Genomic DNA, 24,953 nt, shown 5'->3' with positions numbered 1-24,953 from the left:
GCGGTAAAAGTTTGCAACTTTCAAATTTTCACTATGGCCTTAAATACCATAATGAAAATGGTTGTTACAAAAAAACTTTAATCCTGTTTACTTTTATAAACAATATTCTAATTTCTCTTGTAATTTTAGATAATTAATTATATTTATAATTAATAAGGGTCACTACCGTTTTGAATTACGTCATAAATTCCGCGTATTTTTGATGAAAAAATCTTAACTATTGCGAGTACAGTAGATACTTAAGCTTAAAACTTTAGCTAATATGAAAACAAAAATAAAAACGAAAGTTTATTTTTCAAAAATATACATCCCATTGAGCATAACTGCAATTTAACTGTACCCCAAAATATATATCCGAACCTTTCAAATGCAGATCCAACGTTTTGCAATGTTTCAACTTTTAAATTTTATAGAATACATTTTAAATTCACGATTTTGTTTCCTCATACAATCACGAGTGCATTGTTGGATGTTTAGTCACGGTGGATGCGTTTTACAGATATGTATGACATGCGTGTAATACGTTAGCAAATTGTATTAATTCAATATTTATAAGAAAGGGCATTTGTTCCCTTCACGATCTTTTTAAACATTGTTATAAATTATAAATTATTACAGTTAACTTTAACTACACTTTATAGATATACATATTTATGTATATAGGTATCGAATAATTTAGTTATAAAATTAAAATGAATATATTTATAAAATGATGTACAATAATGTATAATAATGAGGGTGTTAAGGATTCTTCAGGATTGACAACGTGCACATGACATGTTGCAAGCATCTGTATTACACATTGGTGTAGGTATATAACCAGGCAGCCATAAGCTATAGCATAGACTTAGTATAACGTACTAAGGGGTAACTTACTTAAGGGCTACAGTGACCGTTTACAGACCATTATCAGTCGGGGTGTATGCTTGTTTGCCGTCTTTCGTAGTATAAAAAAGAAATGTTAAGAAATATATAAGTAGACACTGGGATTTATTTATGAGGAATAGAAATATTTCTTTCAGTATAAATTAAAAGTTACAATTTCAAATATTCCGAAATATATTTTTATTAAAAAACATCCAATATTATATTGAAGATTCATTGTACCACAAATCATGTAACGCGAAATCTCTAAAATTAATATTTCTAACAAGTACCTACCTACCTACCATGAAACACTATTATTAACATGCATGCAGATAGGTATTGATATATGTTTATAAATCAGATTCAATATTTCAAGTTATTGGAGTCACGATAAGTGTATTTCAAATTATTTCTAGAAGAATAAAGACGCCATTGGCGTCACGATACATATACTTCATAAGATTTCTAGAAGAAAATGATGCAGTCGTTTTACTACAAGACGTATTTGGCTGTTTCCTGTCGATCCTTGCTAATACCCTAAATATGAAAATTAGTTTGATTGTTTTCTCTTTGTATGATATTTAGTATAAATGTAGTATTTAGGATCGAGAAGAACATGAAGTACATTTTATCCTAAACAATCAATATGTCCCATGAAGTTACGGGGAAGCAGTCGCCGGTAAAAACTGATTCAATTATAAAAACTTTTTTCTTCCTACTCTAACTAAAGGTTTTCTAGAAGAAATTGCTTTCGCGGTAAAACCCCCTAATGTATTCCATAAGTGTAATATATGTATATTTATCTTTGTATTATTCATTAAATGGTACAATAATGAGTAAATAAGTAACTTATCCTTGTATGTGTAACATTATCCCAATTCCAGTCCGAATCATTTTCACATAAATATCGAATTAAAAGATCTTCTCAGGGCTGTCTGTCACCTGTTGCGATCTCCCATAAACGCGATAGATGCAATCATAGCACCTCAAACGTATATGGTCCTAATGATTATCCTTTGATGTTGCCGCCGTCGGATCGTGGACAAGAGCAGAAAATCCAAACACCACCACCTTGTTATTAAGTGTGAATTCTACAAATTGTTCACAAATATTTGCGTCTACCTGTGCTTTTTATAGCACTTGTTATATTTGCCGTGACTGAAACATGGCGTCCGTAAACGCTGTTTCTGATTAAACATGGTGAATTAAGAAAATGGTTGGTACGAAGTAGACATAATGGATTCTGGAAGGATCGATGATATCATTAGATTTTTAATGGTGCTCCATGAAATTATTATTGTATAGACGAATTTCCAATGATTTAATGGTAATAATACAAATAATTTACCAATAAAAATAAAATTATTGTTATTGTCGTAAATTTTATATTATCTTATTCTCTTTTTAATGAAAAGTACTTACTAATTCACCATCTGTCAAAAGATGATCATTACGTAATTTTAAGATGAAGTTGATAAATAACAATCATTTGAAGTTGATTATTAATAGTAATATTATAAATAGATTTTTTAACTTAAGTCTTTAACTAGTCTTCGTTTTCTATTTACAATTTTGGTTTGGCGTCGACCTAGATTAGAGGTTCCCAAACATATTTTGTCTACTGCCCACTTTGGGAATAAATTATTTTTTAGCGCTCACATTTTTTCACCTACTTAAAAACCACTATTACTACCCCCAAGCCTCTACACAACGCCTCTGTTTTTTTCTGGGTCTCTTACAGCCCCCCTTTAGGTCTGTAGTGACCACAAGGGGGCGTTATCGCTCAATTTGGGAAAGGCTGACCTAGACATTGCTGGTTAAATTATCGAAATAGAATGGGGGGGGGGGGGAGGGCGTTAGGAATGCGAATTACCAGTCTCATTGCCAGCGACCTTCGTAGTCCCTACTGGAAACTATTGTACAGAATTACAAGTGTATTAATAACTATAAGCTAACTGGCTTGGTTTTTAATTATTCTTCACTGGTACCTCGCAAGAATATACTGTTAGCGCAGGCAAGGTTACCGTTCCATTGTCGTTCATTGTAAAAAAATTGCAGACATACTCTACGACTTAACAATGACCAAAAGACTGTCGCTGAATAAACGGCTAGTTCCAACAAATTAACTGGCATTTGTAAAAGAAAATTCATTTATTCTGCCTTGTCGTACTTTTATGTTAGCTGCTAATCTAAAATGTATGCTCAGGAATATAAATGATTTTATTTGCAATGTGGTATGTGTAGATTTGTTATGTCGTAAAGTGTCCTCTCTTTCGACCGCTCGGCGGACAGTTCAGAAGGTTATTTTCTAATACTCGTATAATGTCCTTTTTATTGAGTGTAAATAATTGAGTTGGAATCAACGCTGCGCCGCCATCTGCTCGCTTGCATTTTAACACTCCTTTTCGGATTTCCCACTTAACTTTAATGTTGCCATAAAATTTTACGTTTGAGAATGATATGTAAAAAATCATTCTTATCGTACACTATTTAAAATTCAAAATCGAACGCGTAAAGTATTCGGATATCTCTTCGTTGGATCCAGAAGTAACCTTATTCTGGATAACGTTCAATGTAACGCGATATTAGTCCTTATTAACCTCATGACTTAGATACAATTTTACATGTTATATTTTAGGCAAAATAATATCATGTAGTGTCGTGAGTTGTCTATTACAATATTTGTTGTTGAGACTTATTTATTTGACTAGTCGTCAGAGCTTATACGGTCGGCGTGGACTGTAGTCATCGAGACGGTGGCATTGATCTTAGGATTAGTTCTTTTATGTTCTCAGTCGTTGAACGTGTAAATCATGCGTAGATAATTCGATAACTCTTAAAGTTTGTATAATTTTGTACAAATTCTATTAGTCACTTCCAAAAGAAAAAAGTTTATCTTTTACAGAAATAAAAAAATAAATAATTATGTAAAGTGAAGCGATATTGTAATTATTTATATTGTAAATATTCAAACCATCATGTAGGTATGAATCACAATACTATTTTTAGCTAATATTAAATGAATTTTAAAAGTTGATCAATGGATTTAAAATCATTTTTAAATCTAATTTAATTCCTTTTTTTTTATACAATTTAAAATGGCAAACAAGCTGACGGCCCACCTGATAGAAAGTGGTGACCGTCGCCTATAGACATGAGCAGTACCATTGGTATAACAGTGTATACTGTTTTGCCCATGATACCTCCCCATGCGTTGCGATGAGTTCTCATGCGATAAGCACCTGCATCTTCAGGTATTCCCTTCAGGAATATCTGAGGACTCAGGTGTTTTTCTTCTGTATTCTGTAAATTCACTGCCATATTTCATCCTTCAAACCGAAACACAGAAAACATATATTTTATTATCAACAAAATTTTTAATTACGATATTTTGTAAGTTTTCTATCAAGATAAAAATTAACATTATATTTTGTTTATTTTAAACATTTCCGTTGTTTACACATATTTTAAATACACAATCAGGACTTAATGGGATGTAAAAGCCTTTACAGGTAAAAAGTACCTACATACCTGCTTCTTTATTGCCGACGATACCTTAAACTTTGCCGAAAAATTGTCGACGTAAAAGGCTTTTACATCGCACTAAGACCTAATTGTGTATTTAAAATTAACATTAAGTCAATATGAAAATCCATTCATATCTTTTATTACATATATAGTTAATAGGTAAGTATTATACTTAATAAGTACACATCTAAGTTGCATCTTATATATCTAATAAAAGATATGAATGGTTATTAATCAAAATTTTTCATACACACCTAATTAAAGTCGTAGATTTAATTCGAAATTGATTTTTCTATATGATAGATCACAATCTGTCTTCTATGCGCTATTGAAACGCACAATAATTCTTAACTGGGCTTGATATTGCATTGTTGAATAACAACGGGCACTGGCCTTCGTGGCTCCGATCAATATTTAACAGTCACGGATACAATGTTTCTTTGATCGCTGATAGAGTACAATAGCTTCACCCGATAACCACTAATCGCCTCAGGCGAAATATTTCAGTTATCGCACAATTTGTTAACATACTGGCCCCCGAAACACATGGCGCTGTGGTCGGCACGCGACCCTGACACAACATTACATAAACATCATGAACTGTCATTCAAACAAAAGGTAATCTATACGTGTTCGATTTAAGGAGTTTTGAGGTAAAACCACTGAGTGCAATTCGCTAAATATATTTTTTGTTTTTCTTCAAATTGGCTTCTACTTAAGTGGTCAAAGTATTCGATTAATAAAACCGTTACAATACGAATCATGTCGTATAATTCATTGAAGCTAATACCACTTTTCAATTCAATGATTTACCACATTTCTATGAAAATTAAGTGGGGAGAAAATTAAATTATTTTTTGTATGTAACTTGGAAATGTAGAATGATAAACAAGCTGAAGGCCCAGCTAATTGAAAATTGCAAGCCGACAATATGATAATATTACGTATAATATTATGCATGGACATAGTTCTGTTGTAGTTTTCTGAACATGAAAAGTTAACAGAAGAAACAGAAACAGAAGATGGAAAGTTACTGAAATACTGATTGTTGTTTAATTTAAATCCATTACAAAATTAAATATTAGCGCTGGAAAATTATTTCTAAATAGACTTGACCGTTAACTTGTTGCTGGACTTAAATGAAAATTACAAACATGAACCAACATAACGAAATACATTGTGACGTCCGGGAAATAGGAATAGCATTATAGAGTATATTGCATGCTATTCCTGAGGTTTAAGGTGTATCTCCGTAGTGCTGTATGCTATAAATTCACACTAATAACCCATATTAGAAGTGATTGTATTAGACCAAAATTAAAAGCTGCTCAAAATTTTAAATTCAAATTATTAAAATTCATTTTTACATTTTAATGTAAAAAACTAAACTACTGAAGAAATTTTGATATTTCTATGGCGCCAATTTGTAAGTAAAAAAAAATTAAATAAAAAAAAAACAAATCGGTTTACAAATGACGGAGTTATAAACAAGAAACCCGAATTGAGAATCTCCTTCCATTTGAATTCGGTTGAAAAAGGCTGGACAGAGTGATAAAAAGCCTTACGAAGTGGATAAAAGTCTGATTAAAATAAAAAAGGCCGGATGAAATGGAAAAAGGAGTGAGCCAAATGTTGACTGTTTATTAGTTAAAAATAACCCAGAGAACAAGTCGCAGAAACTGTAACTGTAAGTGGCAGTTACAATTTAACTCGACCCAGAACCTGTGGTTGCCTTGTAGATCCTTCATTGTACGAATGAAGTATAGATCTACAGAATAGGATATGTACGTGGCAGTGGTACAGACCGGGAGCGCTATCTACATCTACAGATTTTATAATACACTATACAAAAGTGCGATAATCTCCTAAAAGGTGTTCGTAGTGTTATAGATAATTAATATTTAGGCCCGACGCGGCGCCCCGCGGCGCTCGCGCACCGCCCGGCTTTGTGCTGCGCCGACGACCGCCGCATTTGTCATGTTAGCGCGCGGCAAAGGTGTGAATGACTTTTTTCTAACTATTATTAATGACAATGATAGAAAATATTGTTTTTTGTTGCAACAGTGTTGATTGTTGTCAATTAGTTTTTTGTTGTATCACGGACTTTTGATTATAAGCGTGGCCGATCGATTTGTTGAATTTGAATTGAATGTTTGGATTAAAATATGGCGAGCTTCATTAAAGCTTTTGACGAGGTCGAATAGGATGCTCTGATTGTAAACGTTCCAAACAAAGGGCCTGTGTCGAGTATCCAATTGAAATCACGATGGCGTCGGTGGCGGCGAATATTCATGTTATTATTCATGCAAATGTTTTTCATTATAAAAAGGCTCGCGTAATAAAATATCACTCTTAACAACTTTCTTTTTACAAAGTATAACATTACGAAAGTACTTGTTTTGTTACTTAAAAATGAGCCGAATCACGGAGCGGTAAGAAAAGCTCGGGAGGGCGAGCCACCCTCGTAGAGCGAACAATGAATAATAAGCACTGACATCATCTATCCATTTTCTTTTCCAACCCCAACAATAACAGAGACGCTAGAAGAATGGAAACAATCGAAATTTAAATATTTCAAGAAAAATACCTTTTGGAGAGAGAAAATATTGGTCGAAGGGTCTTAAGTTTTTCTTGTCGAGAATAATGGCCGTACGGGACTTTACTATGATTTCTTGTTACATAGAAATAATAGATTTGCTTTAAATTGTATATCTTATAAGTAACATGAAATAGATATGAACGTATTTAATTCTGTTTCCCAAAAAAAATTACAAGTCAATATTTAATTATTATTTTATATCGTTACAAGGATTATATTACAATGCGGTTTCATATTTGAAATCGGAGATAATTTTTAATCTTTTATCCAGAAAAGGTACTAATATATTTTTTATATAACTTCGGTACATACAATACAGTTTTGTTAATAGGTGAAGATGGAATGGTAACCCCGCCTGCTATCGGTATACACTTGCGGGGCTCCAGTGAAGGGTGACAGGAGAAGACGAAGGCAGGTCAATCGGCCCATAGTGGTGAATTGAACAAGAATTAACCACTATGGGTTCCAGGGGGAACCGCGTGGAGGTCGACCTGATAGAGTGTATTGCTAGTAATGCGACTGTTAAATCTCATTACCAATAATTTCTTTCCCCCTATACAACACAGTTTTCTTTAAGTAGGTAGGTAAGTAAATGAGTAACATAACAAATAAATACATTTAATTCCTGTAATAAATTTTAAAACCATTAAATATATAATAGGCTATAAAAGATTATGAAAATTATTTTTGTTCATCACGAAAATGAAGTCAATATTTATTTAAATTCTTTTTAATCAATTAGGTTTAGCCATGTGGTCTCGGCATCGAATGGGCTACACCTTATTTTTCTATAGGTAAGTGTTGTAAGAGGCGATTAAGGAAATTTAGTGATCGAGGGATAGACAGCAGTGTCCCTCTTAAAACACCACAGGAACCTAATTGCGGTTGCCACCCGTCTGCCAAGCGTTGCAACTACTGGCAAAACCCCCCAAAAGGAGGCCTATGTTCAGCAGTGGACAGTTAACGACTGATATGGTGTGATATGGTAATAAACATGAAATCAAAAACCAACATTCATTGCATTAATTTTTTAAACCTATTAGAATTTTATATATACTAATATACATAAAATACAAATATTTCATTAAAAGCAATACGCGAAACAATAACTAATTAAGTTATTTTATATTTGGGAATGTTATTATAAATGTTATTATTATATTTTATTAGTTTAAAAATTATAATGTAAATATTGGCTTGCCATTGTGTGACGAAAACTGTTACATTGGTTAATAAAGAAAAATTAAATAAGTAAGATATACAAAATATAGATAAATCTGAAAGTTCCAAGTGAACGTTTGAAACGTCGACTCTTTTTTCGGGGATGTGTCGTAATAAGTGGTATTATTAGAACAATAAATCAAAGTGATTTCCCGTGATTATTTTTCGGGGCTATTAGAACAATGGCTATTATATTCAAAACAAATGGACGCTTTTATGCCATAACAGTAAAGTATTGCTTCCGGCTAATCTAACTGATTTGATATTTTCCGACACAGTAACCCAATTTTAATATGATGAAAACAATAATATTCACACTTGGCAACAAACTCAAATATGAGGAATGTATAGGAATGTTCAATAAAGAACGAGAAGACCTTTGGTGATTTCCTTAATAAATTATATTACATTATTACATTATTTTTCTGTTTTACTACATACCTTATTAAATCTATTAAATCAAGTTTATTTATGTTTTATCAACCAACTTTTAAAAAAGGAGGATCAATCATCTTATTTGTTGTACTTTTTTATGTTTGTTACCTCAGAACTTCTTCACTCATAAACCGATCTAGAACATCCTTTTTTATCTGTAAGGATAATTTTGTGTGTGTGTGTGTGTGTGTGTGTGTGTCATAGAAATGTTATCAAAATCGGTTTAGTAGTTTAGATTTTAAATAAAAACAACTGGTTTGGACACGATTAAAATTTTTGTGGAACAAAATCTTTTATTTTCCAACAGTTGTACCTTAATATGTGATATTAGTCGATCAAATTCTTACTTACATCGATATACACAAACTGAAGCAAAAATTCGAATATAATTGAAAGAAAACATTTTTGTTTAAAATTTTAACTAGCTAAACGATAATTTCCGTATAAATTTAATCTCTAATTCCTTTACTTCCACTTTTTTAAATATATGTTTTTTAAAGATATTAAATTATATTTGACTTATATTATTTATGGGAGTCTTGTAAAGATTTTCAGTGCGCTATGAAAAAATTTAAGTGGCCGCTTACTGTCTGTATCGATAAAAAATTAATAAAAAAAAATTAAATTAATAATTAACCTGACTATAATAGAGTCCGCTCATGTACAACAGTAGTACAAATCAAATATAGATGTTTGTATTTTTTATTCCAATATTTATATGTTTACAGGGTTTATGTATTTTGTGTAATGAATATGTAGTTTGTATTATTATTTGTATATACTTATCTTACGAATATGTTTACGCAATGTACACAAATCGTATAACTGCCTATTTTTATTTTTAAATAACAATTCAATTCACTTGAAAAGGTTTGCTGGAAGAAAGAAATCTTTTATTCGAAATAAGCTCGCCATTGTACATTAGGTTTGAAATTAATTGTTCTTAACATTGTGTTTGTGTACAATAAAGAATAAAGAAAAGACTAACCTATTGAATGTTTCTATTTGTTACTGATTTATTTTAGTTAGTAGGTATTTATGCTAAAATTTCAAAATAAATTTTATTTCTTTTCCTTATTACATATCATATCAGCTTTTAACTGTACACTGCTGAACATAAGTGTTCTCCATGAGGGGTTTTGCCAATAGTTGCCACGCTTGGCAGGTGGATTGACAACTGCTGCCCATCCCTCGTCGTCCTCCCTTAGTGGCCTCTTACCACACCCACGGGTAAGGAAGGGATGGCTTATTCTATACTGAGGCCACACGTCAACAACAATGGCACATCTTTTCTATATAGTTCTACTGAAATAGACTTTTTGTATAAAATAAAAATAAAGATTGCAAAATGCTATCTCTACTGTACATTTAAAATAAAGTGACAGATTTTCTATTAAATTAAATATTATGATTTATTCTTCTACGCCGCCGCGAACGTGTGTCAGTGTGTGTGTTTGTGTCTGTATGAACGTGCGGAGGCGTTGGTACTATTAACGTGCGTTTCAGAGATAACATCGACCGACAAACTCGATTAGCGGCTTGAGTGGCTTCTCTGGTTTGTGGCACAATCTTTGAGTTACAGCGATTATATATTTAATGAAGAACAATTAACGGTATTTTAATAAAGTAATTTAAAAATCAATTGCTAATGAGTCACTTATAAAAGTAGAAAAAAAACAAATACCTACTATAAAAATATATAAATACTTACGATACGATTTATCCAAAAGTGCATCTGATTACAATACTTACTTCCAATGTTGTGTAAAATCATTAATAATTGTAAATATTTATTAATTTCTACGAAATGTATAAATTTAAGGAAGACACATATACTATTTTTTCAATTTTGGATTCATTCCGTTTTATTAAATGCCAAAAAATGTAATCTAATGATTAAATCTTTTATAACCCACGCAGCACTTGTATTGACACTACCATTTAGTGAGAAAATGCGACCTTAATTATATATATAAACTTGTTTGGTTGCATAAGCAATGTTATATGTATTACGCTATATATATTATATTGACTGAATATATCACATTCTTGACAATCCTCTTTAGTTTTTGTTATGTAGTAGTTTTTATTTTGTTATGTAGTTCTGTAGTTTTTGGTATATTTATTTATTATTTTGGTTTTTACAGAGAAATAAATAAATAAAAAATAGTTGAAACACACGCAAAAAAAAAATTGACAGTCGCTATTGACTTGTACCAAATCACTAAACTATTACCGACGAATACATTATTAACACAATTTATATGAGTTAGAACATCAAAACAAGACACATTATACCTACATATAGTTACTCATTATTAATCTTTACGTGTGGGACTATCTTTCATATTTATAAACATTGTTTAGAGATATTTTAATCGGCACTGATATTATAAATACGAAAGTGATTATTAATAAAGAAAGTACAATTTATAGGCTTTCTCTGGTAGAAAATTAATCTATGGATAAACCAATCAAAAGCCCGTTTTCACAGGTACTTAACTCTATATTGAGATAAATCACGAATAAGCTTAATGCAAATCACAGCCATTTTATATTATTTCTCATATTTGTTGAATATGAATAGCCAGTCTCTCTAAATGTTTATATTATTTATAAAAAATATTAGGTTATATTGACCTAACACAAAATGTGTGGGGGGAAAGGGATTGTTAATAATGGGGTCTAACAGCGCCATTGCTAGCAAAGTACCTTATCAGGTCGACCTCCACGCGGTTTCCCATGGAAACCATCGTGGTTAATTCTCGTGGAATTCTTTACGATGGGCTAACTGACCTGCTTCCATCCTCAGATATCACCTCTCACTGGTGCCCCGCCAGCGTATACCGATAGCGCAGGCGAGGTAACCACTTCATTATCATTCATTAAAAAAAATACAAAATGTGTAACAGCTGTAGAGTTACGCCGTAGCAGATATCTACGAAACAAGGCGTCATTGTTTATAAGGATTTAACAGCACCCCCGCAGTCGTAATCTTAACTAAGTTCAAGTTAATTACTTTGGTTCTCTCAAATAAGGCTTTGGCGGTAACGTAACACGATCATAATTCATTCGAACGCACATCCTCTCCAGTAATATGGTGAGCGTAGACGCATCGGCGCAGAGCGAGCGAGAGGCGTGTATATGAATGACAAGGACAGCTATACAACGTTCTGGGTATAATACGGAATGTTTATAGCTTGAGAACTTCCTTTTAACTTTTTTGGGAGCACTATTTCAAATATTGTTTTAATTGATTGCCGGCAGACCATTTGGCGGCGGCGGGGAATATCTAATTACAGGCCTAAACTCCGTTTCATATTATTTTCCATCCACAAAGACAGTTTACGGCACTTTACTGTAACTCTGACAGGTGTAATTAAGTGAAACTACTCATGTTGATTTTTGTTGCTTTCTTCTAATTATATTTCGTTAATTATCAGTACTATGATGAAATTAATCTGTACGTAAGAAATTAATCAGCACGTAGAGATGTGCGCATACCGATGTCATGGTTACTCTTGTGAAGGGTTGTATTATAGGTTTTTTTTTTATTTCATAAAGGTTCAATTAATTATTACTTGGATCGTCATCTAATAGCAGCTCTTGCATACAAGTTATAGAATGGAATTATTTTTTTCATTAGGCTTATGCAAGAAACAACAGAACGTCAGAGCTAATCTTCTTCAGCACGCTCCCTTAATTCATGCAGTATGGTTATTAAATAATATTATAAACATCATTGATATTTTTAGTAATAGCCTGCCAAAGATATTAGAAGCAGCTCAGAAATATCTGGATTTAAATACTTTTATTATAATTTTGTATATTAGCACAGTAGACTTCACACTTTACATTGATTTGGCTTTTGCTGTCATAATGTTGTAATTATTTTTAATGAATAAATAAAAATAAAAGTAAATAACATTATCGATATAATGTATGAGACCCTCTACTATTTTATAAAATTGTGTTTTATATTAATGAATTATAAACAATGAAATAACAATTTAAATCATGTTTATATCTTCATTTAATATAAATTATAACAATGTAATTTTTGTGTACAATTAAGTATAAATAAATAAATAAATAAAAATGATCCATACAATGATCTTTCATGAATTTTTTTTTTAATTAAAAGATAGTCTTAGTATTTCATGATGTGCCAGCATCAATTTTAATAAATTAACCACGTTAATTTTGATAACAATGAAGTTGGTAAAGATGAAGGTAAAAGAGAAAGATGGTATGTTAATACTGATTAAGAAATTGACCAACCCAACATAAAACATACCATACATTACGTGTCTTTCTCATATTTTTCGGTTTGAAGGGTGGGATATATCTAACAGTAAATTTACAGGATACAGAGGAATAACACCTGAATCCTCAGGAATGGCAACTCTGTTATGTCTATGATACTGCACGTATCTATAGGCGACGGTTACCACTTGCCATCAGGTGGGCCGTCAGCTTGTTTGGTATTCTAAGTTGTATAAAAAAAACAGTTTCATGTTGTTTTAAATAATAGAATACAAGAAAAAATAGTGCGCTGCACGATAAAAATTAATAACTTTAATACAATAACTAGCCGTTTACAAAAGAAAAATGGTTAGCGTAAAGTTACGGGTAATTAAAAATACATCAAGCTTATTACAAAGAGGGTTTTTATTCGAGCTTTTATTCATTAGCTGCATGTCGCATGTTTGCAAAATTTCAATTACTGCATAGTGATTGACAATGCTCGCTAGACAACTGACGTATTATTTTACTAATATAATAAAATTTTAACTAGATGCTGTCTGTACATTCAAGATATTTAAGAAACATTATATAATGGATCTTAATAACATCAATAAATTTTTAGAAATGTTGACTGTCCGTCTACTTGTGTATCTGTATATTTATTCGGACATCATTTAAAAACTACTACACCAAAGTGGGTATGGTTTTTATGATTATATTCCTGAAGGTCTAATTAAAAATCTAGTATATGTTACATCTCAATACGTCGTCTAAAAGGGATCCATTACATTGGTTTTCCTACTTCTGAAATTTACGTAAAGGAATTAGCGGGCAAACGACTAATATAGAATATGATAAAAACATAGGCATGATTTTAAATCATGGTCCGAAATGTTGCATGCACTTCAGTAAACATAGCTTAAAAGAGTCTAGTTTATTAATCCTCAGATAAACGTTTCGATGTCCGATGAAGAAAGTGTGGAAAAAGTTTATAGGATTGCTAAAAACAATTCTAGGTGATAGGTATTTTCAGCAATGAATGATATTACAAAAAGTTATACCTAATATAGTTGTTGGGATATCAATGACGCTGTTTGTTTTTATACGTGACAGTTACCACTTTTTACTGTTTTTTTTATGCAACTTAGAATGGCAAACAAGCTGACCGCCCACCTGATGGAAAGTGGTAACTGTCGCCTATAGACATGAGCAGTACCATGGACATAACAGAGTATACTGTTTCGCCCATGATACCCCTCATGCGTTGCCATTGCTGAGGACTTAGGTATTATTCCTGTGTACCCTGTAAATTCACTGCCATAATCTACCCTTCAAACCGAAACACATCCATGCAAACTCAATTGGTTCACAGTAGAAAAACGAATGGAACAGAGGTGTCCAAGCAAACGACTTTTGTACAGTCTCCCTGTGGTAGCCTCGGGTGGCCAGCTGTTTACTATTCTATTTCAAAAATAAAAGTACCAGGGTGAAACTCCGTACAAAAGTACATCCGTACATCTGCATGAATGGCTCTGTTACAACAGAACCTTAAACTGTAAAACTTGGGATAAGACAGTAAAATTGCAATATAGGAAATCAAAACAAAACCTTTTTACTTAAGAAAGTTAGACATAAAACATACCATAGATAACGCAGCATGTTCTGTATTGTCTATGCTACTAGTCATAGTCTATAGGCGACAAATAATAGTTTATATCACATAAGCTGTCAATTTTTTAGCTATCTAAGATGTATAAAAAATGTATATTGACTCCTCAGGAATGGCAACGCATGGGGGGTATCATGGGCGAAACAGTATACTCTGTTATGTCCATGATACTTCTCACGTCTATAGGCGACGGTTACCACTTTCCATCAGGTGGGCCGTCAGCATGTTTGCCATTCTAAGTTGTATAAAAAAAACTCGTCTTGATGTATTCTTGGACGGTTTCCAGAAAAGATCGACCTGTTATCGTTAGTAATGGGAGCGTTCATCTCTGTTAGTAACAAAGATGAACTTTCTCCTAGCAGGCTTAGTTAGCTTTATGTATATAAGCTTTATATAACAGTAAGTAAAGTCTAGTAGTGATTTTTTTTAATGGATGATAATGAAATAGTAATCCCGCCTGTGCTATCAGTATACACTGGTGGGGCACCAGTAAGGGATGATAGGTAAGGATGAAGCAGGTCAGTTAGCCCACCGTGACAAATCTAAAAATAAATCAATCACGATGCTTACCAGAAGGAACCAAGAGGAGGTCGACCTGATAGGGTACATTGCTAGCAATGGGGCTACTAAACCCCATTACTAACAATCCCTTCTCCCCCCTGTCTAGTAGTGGTTAGTATGCATAGTTTTCACATAGATTAAGATGCTAGCGTCGTCTGTCTCTATGTCTGTCTGTGTTTACTGATTAGCGGTAGTAAATGCGGCTGAGGTACTGCACCCGCATCGTGTAACCGCAGCGGACGGCCGCGGTCGCGGTGCCGCCGCCCGGCCATTGTGCACTTTACGTGCTACTATAAATTTTACTCCCATACATACATTTGCATATCAACAGTATGTTTATCAGTTTTCGTGGTCACGTCTCGAATGTGTTATTTTATTAATCGTTTTGTGTTTACCACTACCTGTATAGTGTATAATAGGCAGGTAAATACAAGGAAAACGTTCTGTTTTGAATTTTGATTCTAACAAAAAGATTTTAAAAAAAATGAATGTTTAAAATTCTCTCCAAAACTTTAATGACCTGTTCTTACCCAAAGACTTTAATTTTGTACTATGGAACAAGTAACTATTACCAGGGAAGGAAGGAATTAGTAATAATCTTAACGTACCTTATGTAGAAGTAAATTATACTACCTAACACCTATTGTGTATGTATATCTATTTTTCAGTTGCCAAAACTCAAAATCAAATTACTTAAAACTGTCCATAATTGTTTATAGTCTAAAAATTTCTTTGCTTTTCCATAAATCTTCCAAGTGATAATTATATACCCAAAACTGCGAATAATACCGATCTCTCTCGCAACTCTTCACGAGCCATAGAGTCGCACCGTATGTGGTGAAAGTTTATATTAAAAACAAATGACCGCCGCCACACAAGGAGGTCTTGTCGTTAAACTTTTAACTAACACGTCTGCACCTTTTATGATAAACCTATCTGCTTAAATGAATCTACTAAAATAACGATTTCTAAAATTATAACGCACTTAGCAACCTCGTCTGCGTGTATTGGAAAAAAGTGTCCTATGTAGGTATTAATGGTATTTGTATGGGCGAAAAACTAAAAGTTCAAGGGTCGGCAGAGAGGGCGGTTAACAATAACTTTCCTAAACCGGTATGCCGTTCGCAACAACTTAAATTAATCGTACCTCTTTGATGTGCTGGTGCACCTGCCTCCTGGGTTTGATGTCTTTCTCCACGGCGCAGCTAAGGATCCTCACGGACTCCGGAGTACGCACAAATGTTGTATTTGAATAGGGTGGCGTGATGTCGGGTACTTCACATGTCCATGATATACATATTAGTTTTTCTATTATTGGAAATTTAGTTTATTATTAAATATAACAAGTTGCACACAAAACCACGTCGTAGCAAACTATCACACTTATATGTCCTTTATTATAAAATAAATACACAAAACAGAGCGTATGCTGCTAACAACCCATCATCACTTTTCTAGCCAACGCCATATTACTTTTTTTTTTATTAATCTGAATATAGTTGCGCTCAGGTGCGATGCGACAGTACTCTCTTGTGTGGTAAAACGACATTCAATCCGTGCGATGCAACCGGTATCGGATTATCACCATTAAATTAGCCCAAACAGTATTAATTTATGATATAATCTAATTGAGTACTAAATTCAATTTAAATCGATCATCTATTAACCAACATCTTTAAAAATTTTCTCATATTAAGACTGCATAAACATAAGAATGGAAAAAATTTTAGATAACACATAAAACAAAACAGTCTATAAAACATGTATGAAGTGAGTCTCCATTGGTAATAATAATTTTCTGGGTTAAAATCAGCAACACCAAATCAACCATTTAAAAGTTATGTATTTTCCTATAGTTGAAAATTTGGTAGTTTTATTTTCCTTTGGTGGTAAGTGAGGATAAAATTAGGCGTACTAACCAAAATAATTTCCAGAGAGCACCGCGACGAGCTCGACTTGACAGAATATATTGCTAGCAATGGGGTTAATGGGGTTCATTACCAACACTCTTAACTTCTCTCTCCTGATTTGGTGGAGTTAACACCGCATTCATAATAGACAATAAATTATTAGATTACTGCGGACTCACCCTGATTTCGCACGGGTGCAATATTTGTTTATGTAACTTGGAAATTGTTCAACACATTTTTGTAAGACTGATATTTTGGCGTGTGTGAAAGTACTACACTATTATTCTCTAAGATTTTAAAATGAACGACTTGTTAAATTTATTTTAGTTTTAATATAAAAACCATCTATTTAGCTGAAATATTAAACTTAGATATATGGTGTTGCGGAATTTTTTGTAAAGCTAAAAGTAATGAATATTTTTACTATAGATTACTTCCTTTATTTCAAAACGTTCAGGCAGCGCACACTATGTTATAGAATTTTTACCGATTTCAATTACATTTATTGTAAGTAATTGTTAATTTATCAAAATAAAAGGTAGTCTGTTGCGTTCAAAGATAACATACATTTCTAACAGTGAAATGATTTTCAAAATTGGATCAGTAGTGCCGGAGGTTACTCCAGATATCCAAACTCACAAATTTACCTCTTTATAATTTTAGTACAGCAAATCTAAATCTAATTTCAACCCAATATAGTTCAGATTATTACATACCAGTAGTTTTAAAAATAGTCGCTACGCCTTTACTTGTCTTTTTCTGATTTCAAAATGGCTTATTAGTCATGGTATTTCTTGCTTACTTTTATTTATTTTTATAATGACATTGACAAATAAGTTGGATGACCTACTTAATGAAAAATCGCAACCATTGACTGTAAACTTCTATAAGTATTTCAAAGATTACGTACTGGTATGTTTTAGATTTCTTTATTTGCATTAAACATGGTTACATTAGATATACAGCTGTGTACACTTCAAGCTACATATTTCAACAAAATACTGGTATGCAAAAATTATTAAAATACTATATAGCATCTTAAGTTGCCACTCTTGAAGACTACGGACAGTGTAAGTAATAAGCATAGATGTAAGGATTGTACAAGCAATGTATTTAATGTAAATATATTAATAAATATTTATTTATTTTCATGCAACAACATCTCAACAACTTCCTTTTTAAAAGGCCGGCAGCAATGCCGTAGGTGTTGTGGGTGACCATGGGCGGCGGTAGTCACTTACCATCAGGTGAGCCGCATGCTCGTTTGCCCCTGTGTTGTAAAAAAAAATCTCAACTTTTTTCTGTCCACTGCTGGACATAGACCTCTTCCATAGACCTCCTCCATAGACTACCATAAGGGACAGTCCTGAGCCTACTGCATCCACTGACTCCCTGCAATGCATTTGAGGTCGTCACTCCATCTAGTGGGGAATCGTCCTACACTGCCTTTATCCGTGTAGGATCACCACTCAAGAATTTTCTTTACCTATCAGTTGTCGGTTTTTCAAGCTATGTGATCAGTTCATTGCTACTTCAGCCTGCTTATCCTTCGGGATATGATACTTTGGTTATTGAGCGGATATACTCATTTCGCTACACTTTGACGGTATAGGTAATTGTGTACTTAATGTATCTATCATTACATACATGCGGTTCTTGCTTAATGTATTTACCCATATACATATAATTAATAAAAAGTTATAAATAAATAAATACAAACTTCAACGTCTTAGCTACATAAAGAATGATTAATACAATGTCTAATGTAAAAACTATTGTAGGAACAGAAATAATATAAAAAAAAAAAATGTTTAATTATCCCTCTGATACATCTCATGATTGCTTTGAGAATTGAAAAGGTGAGCTTAACAACCTCGCGGGGGCCGTGCGCCACGGCTCTCAGCTTTACCTGTATCAAGCACTATTTGCTTACCACGATTCATTCCATTAAAACCCTGAATAAACTCATTATCGCTGAATGCGACTACCCGCCGAAAGGCACCTTTCAAACGATATTAAACCGCATTATCCGCGTTTATACCCGGGTTTGATTAGTACCGTATCATTTAGTCCCGTGGTGTAATTATGAAACGTTGAACGAAATTGGATTTTAGTGTGATGAGTTAAAGTTGAAAATGGACTGTTGCGTTTTGATGGCGGCGCCTTTGACCACGCGAGATGAAAAGCACCGCGCACAGCCATTTATCATTGACAAACACAATTGTATTGGGACAGGGCTCAAGAAATTGGTGGACAAACAAACTGGAATTCATATTTTGATGGCGTCCAAATGATGACGGTCATGTCTGCAACCTACACAATAAAATATAATCGACTTATGTCTTATCTTAAAGATATATATCTACTTAATAAAATTTATGAAATTGGAAAGAATTGACAAGAAAGTAGAAGCTAACTCTGTCTTTAAATAGTTATAGTTCTCATTAAATTTGTTTTAAATTTTCTGTAATTATTATAGTTTTTTTTTTTTATGTTTAATACGAGTACCATCTAAATACCTCTCTCCTATTCAATTGAGAATAAAGAAATTGTTAGTGATCGGAACTGGTGATCCCATTACTAGCAATATGCGACCTTTGCGCAATCCCACTTAGAAACCGTCGTGGTTGCTAATAAATTCGTCACGATTTTATTTTCACCTATTATTAAAAAATCAGTAAGTATCAGTAAGAACTGATCCTACCATTGTATACCAATAGTGCAGACAGAGTTAAAATTCCATCTATATACTAATACAAAGTCAAAATTGCATGATCTAAAAAGTAGAATCATCATCATCATCATCCTACCCTTATCCCAATTTGGGGTCGGCGTAATCTGGTTTTATCCATATTATCTACTAAAGGATTTGGTTTATAGTTTTACGACCGGTCGCCTGCCTGACGTCAACCCTCTTTGGGAAAAAGGAGAATATATACTATAAAAATAAATAAACTACAAATATAGGTAGATAAATAGATAGTACATTACTGATGATGGAGATCATATCAGTCGTTAACTGTCTACCTCTAATAGAAGGTTTAGCAGTAGTTTCCACGATTGGCAGTTGGGTTGGCAACCGCGATCAGGTTTTGTTAATGTTTTAAGAGGGACGCTGTTGCCCATTCCTCGACCATTAAGTTCCTTTAGTCACCTCCTACGATGAAAGAAAGGGGTGGACTATTCTATGCCGAAACCACTCGACCACACACTACTTATATCTCGGATTAAATTATATTAAGTAGTAAGTTGTAATATTATAACAGAAGGTAAGATAAGGAAGGTAAGGAAGGAGGGGAAGGACGAAAAGGCATAGTTACATTAAGCAGATCGAGAAAAAAGTTATAAAAGGTATCGTGTCGTATCAAGAGGTGATGAGACTCGCTGAAAATTGTATTGTATTGTAAAATCTTTATTATACATAATTGTATAAAACCTTAGTGAGTGGCAAGAGATCTACCGACAACAGCGCAACTCTTAAACAGGAAATGAAAAATTAAATAGTAAGTACGTTTTCAAATTTTTTTTTTATACGACTTAGAATGGCAGACAAGCTGACGGCCCAACTGATGGAAAGTGATAACCGTCGCCTATAGACATGAGCAGTACCATGGACATAACAGAGTATACTGTTTCGCCCATGATACTCCCCATGCGTTGCCATTCCTGAGGGCTCAGATGTTATTCCTCTGTACCCAGTAAATTCACACCATATCCCACCCTTCAAACCGAAACACAGCCATGCGAACACAACTGCTTCACGGTTGAAACACGAATGGGACAGAGTTACCCAAGCAATCGACTTTTGTACAAAGTCTCCCTCTGGTGATTATATATATATATATATATATATATATATATATATATATATATATATATATATATATATATATATATCTTTGATTACCAGCAGTAGTAGTATGATTGTTGCGTATAAACATTTAGCTTGTATTACAAAGAAAACAGATTGCTACAAGACAATCGTTCAACACATTAATCTAGTTCAAATGCGCGGAGGCGTGAGCGGGGACCCGCCCTCCTTCCGCCGGCCAATAGCCGACACTGCGAGCGCGCCAGCTGCACCCCGGAGCTCGACATCGATTGTCTTTACACACTATGTCATCCACAGGGGAGGGTTGAAACAGATAAAGGGTCTATTTTTATTTTTACTTAAAACAGGACATCGTCATAATCACTGCCGCAATGACTGCTTTTTTTTTTATATACAACTTAGAATGGCAAACAAGCTAACGGCCCACCTGATAGAACATGGTAACCGTCGCCTATAAACATAAGCAGTACCATGGACATGCGTTGTCATTCCTGAGGACTAAGGTGTTATTCTTCTGTACCCTGTGAATTCACTGTCATATCCCACCCTTCAAACCGAAATACAGCCATGCAAACACAGCTGCTTCACGGTTGAAACACGAATGGGACAGAGGTACCCAAGCAATCGACTTTTGTACAAAGTCTCCCTCTGGTATCAAAGCTATCAAAGTCTGTACGTTTTCAAAGGCATTTTTTCAATTCGACTGTTTTTAAATTACCTAGACGGTATGACGGTTTAGTGTTTTGCTTCATGGTGCCAATTCTCACACATTTCTGTTAGAAGTTAATCTGTTTTCTATATAATACAAGCTCTACTTGGTTTGAAAGTAGACAGCGTTGTAAAATAAGCCAGTGTATACACTATTTATATGATTTATACCTATTTATTTGTATTTAATGATTTTATGGGTATATGTTACACGATATATTTGATACCAATCAACTTGAGTTCAATTTATATAATTTATTTTATCTAAACTTCATTGATCAATAACATTCTCTACGTGTCAACCTTTACAATGTACAGCATTACCCGATGGCGGTTTAAAAATAAAATTATTTTAGTAATTCAAACGTGAAACGATTTCTATTATTAGATACTTTTAAAAAAATAAAATTTCAATTTTATATCTTATATAAATATGAATAATCCAAGTTTTTTTTGTTGGATTTAGATCGAGTTTTTTTAGATGTTTAATTTTGCAACAAGACGAAAATTTGAATGTATTTATATTTTCGCTTTTTTGCGGACATATTTGTTTCGTAGTTTCTTAAAGTGAGACAATTTCACATTGCGAGACTTTCCTCGGAATTATTAATACCAAGCAGAAAAAAACAAGACTGTCCCGGTCATATCAAAACATATGCTCACGTTATTATAGGTACAAAAATTTAAGTCTCATGTCAGTTTTAATTCACAATTATTTAACAATGTTTTAAATCTCTTTGTTAAATATTTTTTTTTTTTGCTTTACCTGAAGATAAAATAGCTCTAATAATGTTTTTCGCAAATATTTAATTTTAAATAATAATTTCACTAATTATGAACAATTTTTAAATATTTTTTAATCTTTGTAAATTTTTTTCTAGTATTTGAATATAATTAAGGATTTTTTATAAAACAAAACCTTAAATTATTACTGTACAAATTGTTATAAATAAACCAAATGGAAAATATAAATTGAAATGAGATACCGATAACACAGTAATTATACGAAACCTAGTACTAGTAAGTACAAAGTATAATATGGAAAGCTTGTTGACAACGCTCAAGGGAACAGCAGTAAACCACAGGCCGCGGCAATCGTCTACACGTGGACGGCTAATAGCTACTCCTGTACACTGTTATATGTATTCATATTCATTAATAGGGTCTCAAAACATTTTTTTCCTAGTAAACGAAAAGTAAAAAGAAAATTAAAATTGCATAAAAGGAACAACCTGTATCTTTACTAACAGCACTACATAGTACAAGGTAATATGTAGATACTATGTCTATGTAGTTATTTTTCGAGATTTTAATTTTTTTTTTTTGTTTTAGTTATTGCCAATATACTTATTTAAAAAAAAAATTCTTGAGGTTATTTAATGAACTACTCTACTCTAACTTTAAGAAATATATTACGTTAATTATCATACTGTTTTTATAGTATTATTTATCATGTTTATATTAGTAACAATTATTTGTTACTATATTTAAGAAATAGTATCAACATCACATACAACATTGTTATGATAATATATTATTTTATTAAATATTTGAACAATGGAAAACTAGTTCTTATTCGTATCCAATATAATTAACATATTTAAAATTTGTAAAACAAAAACCATTAAGACTACAAGAAACTATCATTTCAAAATGATTATCAAGTAAATAATAAACGATATTAATGCAAGCAACTGGATATAGGTATTTACCATTATAATACCTAATAAATCTCCTTATATCGTGAGAAGAAAATATATGTAAACTAAATTACATCACATACAGCATATAAATTTAATTAATCTGATATCGAAAACATTAGTTAATATGGCGACCGGTATCGGTCACATATAAACACTCATTTAAGTCTTCTTTTATATACATAATTTGATCATTAAATCAATCAAGAAAATTGGTAACGATAACATACCTACCTATAGATACTAAGCAGAATAGCCAATATTTTATAACAAGCTTAATTACGGCCGTTCGAAGTTTGAATCCATCAAAATTCACGTTTGATGTTACCAACAATAAATATTTATATAACAGGTAGCAGCTGCATTAAAGTCCTCGCTCTGATACCCAAATAATAATTAGCCTGCCCTTAGCACCTCAGTCGGCGTCCGTGAAAAAAGAGCTCGCCGAGTCTCGCTCGCGAACCAGCATAACCTGTAATTTGGAAATTATTATCTAACACATTGTGCCTTTCTGGTTATCCCGCCGGTCAATTTGCCGTTTTTATGGCTCCCACAGAGCCGCGGCCTCTAATTATCTCACCACGATCTCGGCCCGAGGCGCGACCGCGCGCATCTCGCGGCTCACCACTACCAGCAAATTAGATCTTATCACCATACGGGAAAAGTTTAAATCGAGAAAATCCAAAAACAGCATGCTTTAGTTAGAAATATGAGAAAATATGTTTGAAGGGGTAACGTGTCTGCGAGAATCCTATTTGTTTTACCGCGAATTCTTTAAACAACTTTAAATTAAACAATAATTATGCTGATATGCTATTAAAAGGATGATCCATGCATATCGTGGGCTATCAATTATATAACAAAATATAATGAGTTTTATAAATAGTTTATCAAATTAAAACTTGTTAAAATTAGTACATAATTTACCAAATATTAAAATGAGGACGAGTACGTGCCTAATAATGATGGGGAAAAGATAAAAGAAGCGGTCAAGTGATGATCAGCTATATACCTTGTTAGTGAAACCACCATAAACCGTCACTGGCCTTTTTATATGCTTCTATCTATGCATAAATGTCGTAAATTTAAATTATAATCGGTGAGTTTTAACGCCCAATTTTTAAATTAGAGAAACGTAACGAACCGAGAAAATATCCGAACGTCCACTCGTTTGGGAGTGAAGTGGGCCCTCGACGGTCGTATTCTATTAGAAAGGACTACTAATAAAATTAATTTATTTCTCGATTACAACAGTAACGCGAGTTCAAAAACGAGCGCCGCGGCTCTGCGTCATTAATCATATTAATTAAGACGAGGCATAAGCGCTTTTGTTCGTGGTGTTTTCGATAAACGAGCGAGTTCTTTACGCTCCGACAAATTACAGAGGTCGTGCGTACGCCCAATAATATTTCGGTAATCGTGCGCGCAATGACGTCGATCGCGTACTGTTTCACGTCGCATCGCGGTTCGTCGCGTCACCTGGCGCCCTGCCGTGACGAGTTCCCATTTCTTCTTCAGTCCTTAACTGGCTATAGGCAACCAGGCTTTAAGTAATAAAACTATAGCTGAGCTAATTTATAGTTCACCTGTAGTTTTTATTATATAATACAACGTAAATATAGACAATGGCATATCGTCGAGTTTGATAAGCAAAATTACCTTATCCCGTGCGCAT

This window comes from Galleria mellonella, unplaced genomic scaffold (assembly GCF_026898425.1).
Source record: "Galleria mellonella isolate WM207_F2 unplaced genomic scaffold, CSIRO_AGI_GalMel_v1 utg132, whole genome shotgun sequence".
Lineage (NCBI taxonomy): Eukaryota > Metazoa > Arthropoda > Insecta > Lepidoptera > Pyralidae > Galleria > Galleria mellonella.
The sequence above is the reverse complement of the archived record's forward strand: the minus strand, read 5'-3'. Positions refer to the sequence as shown.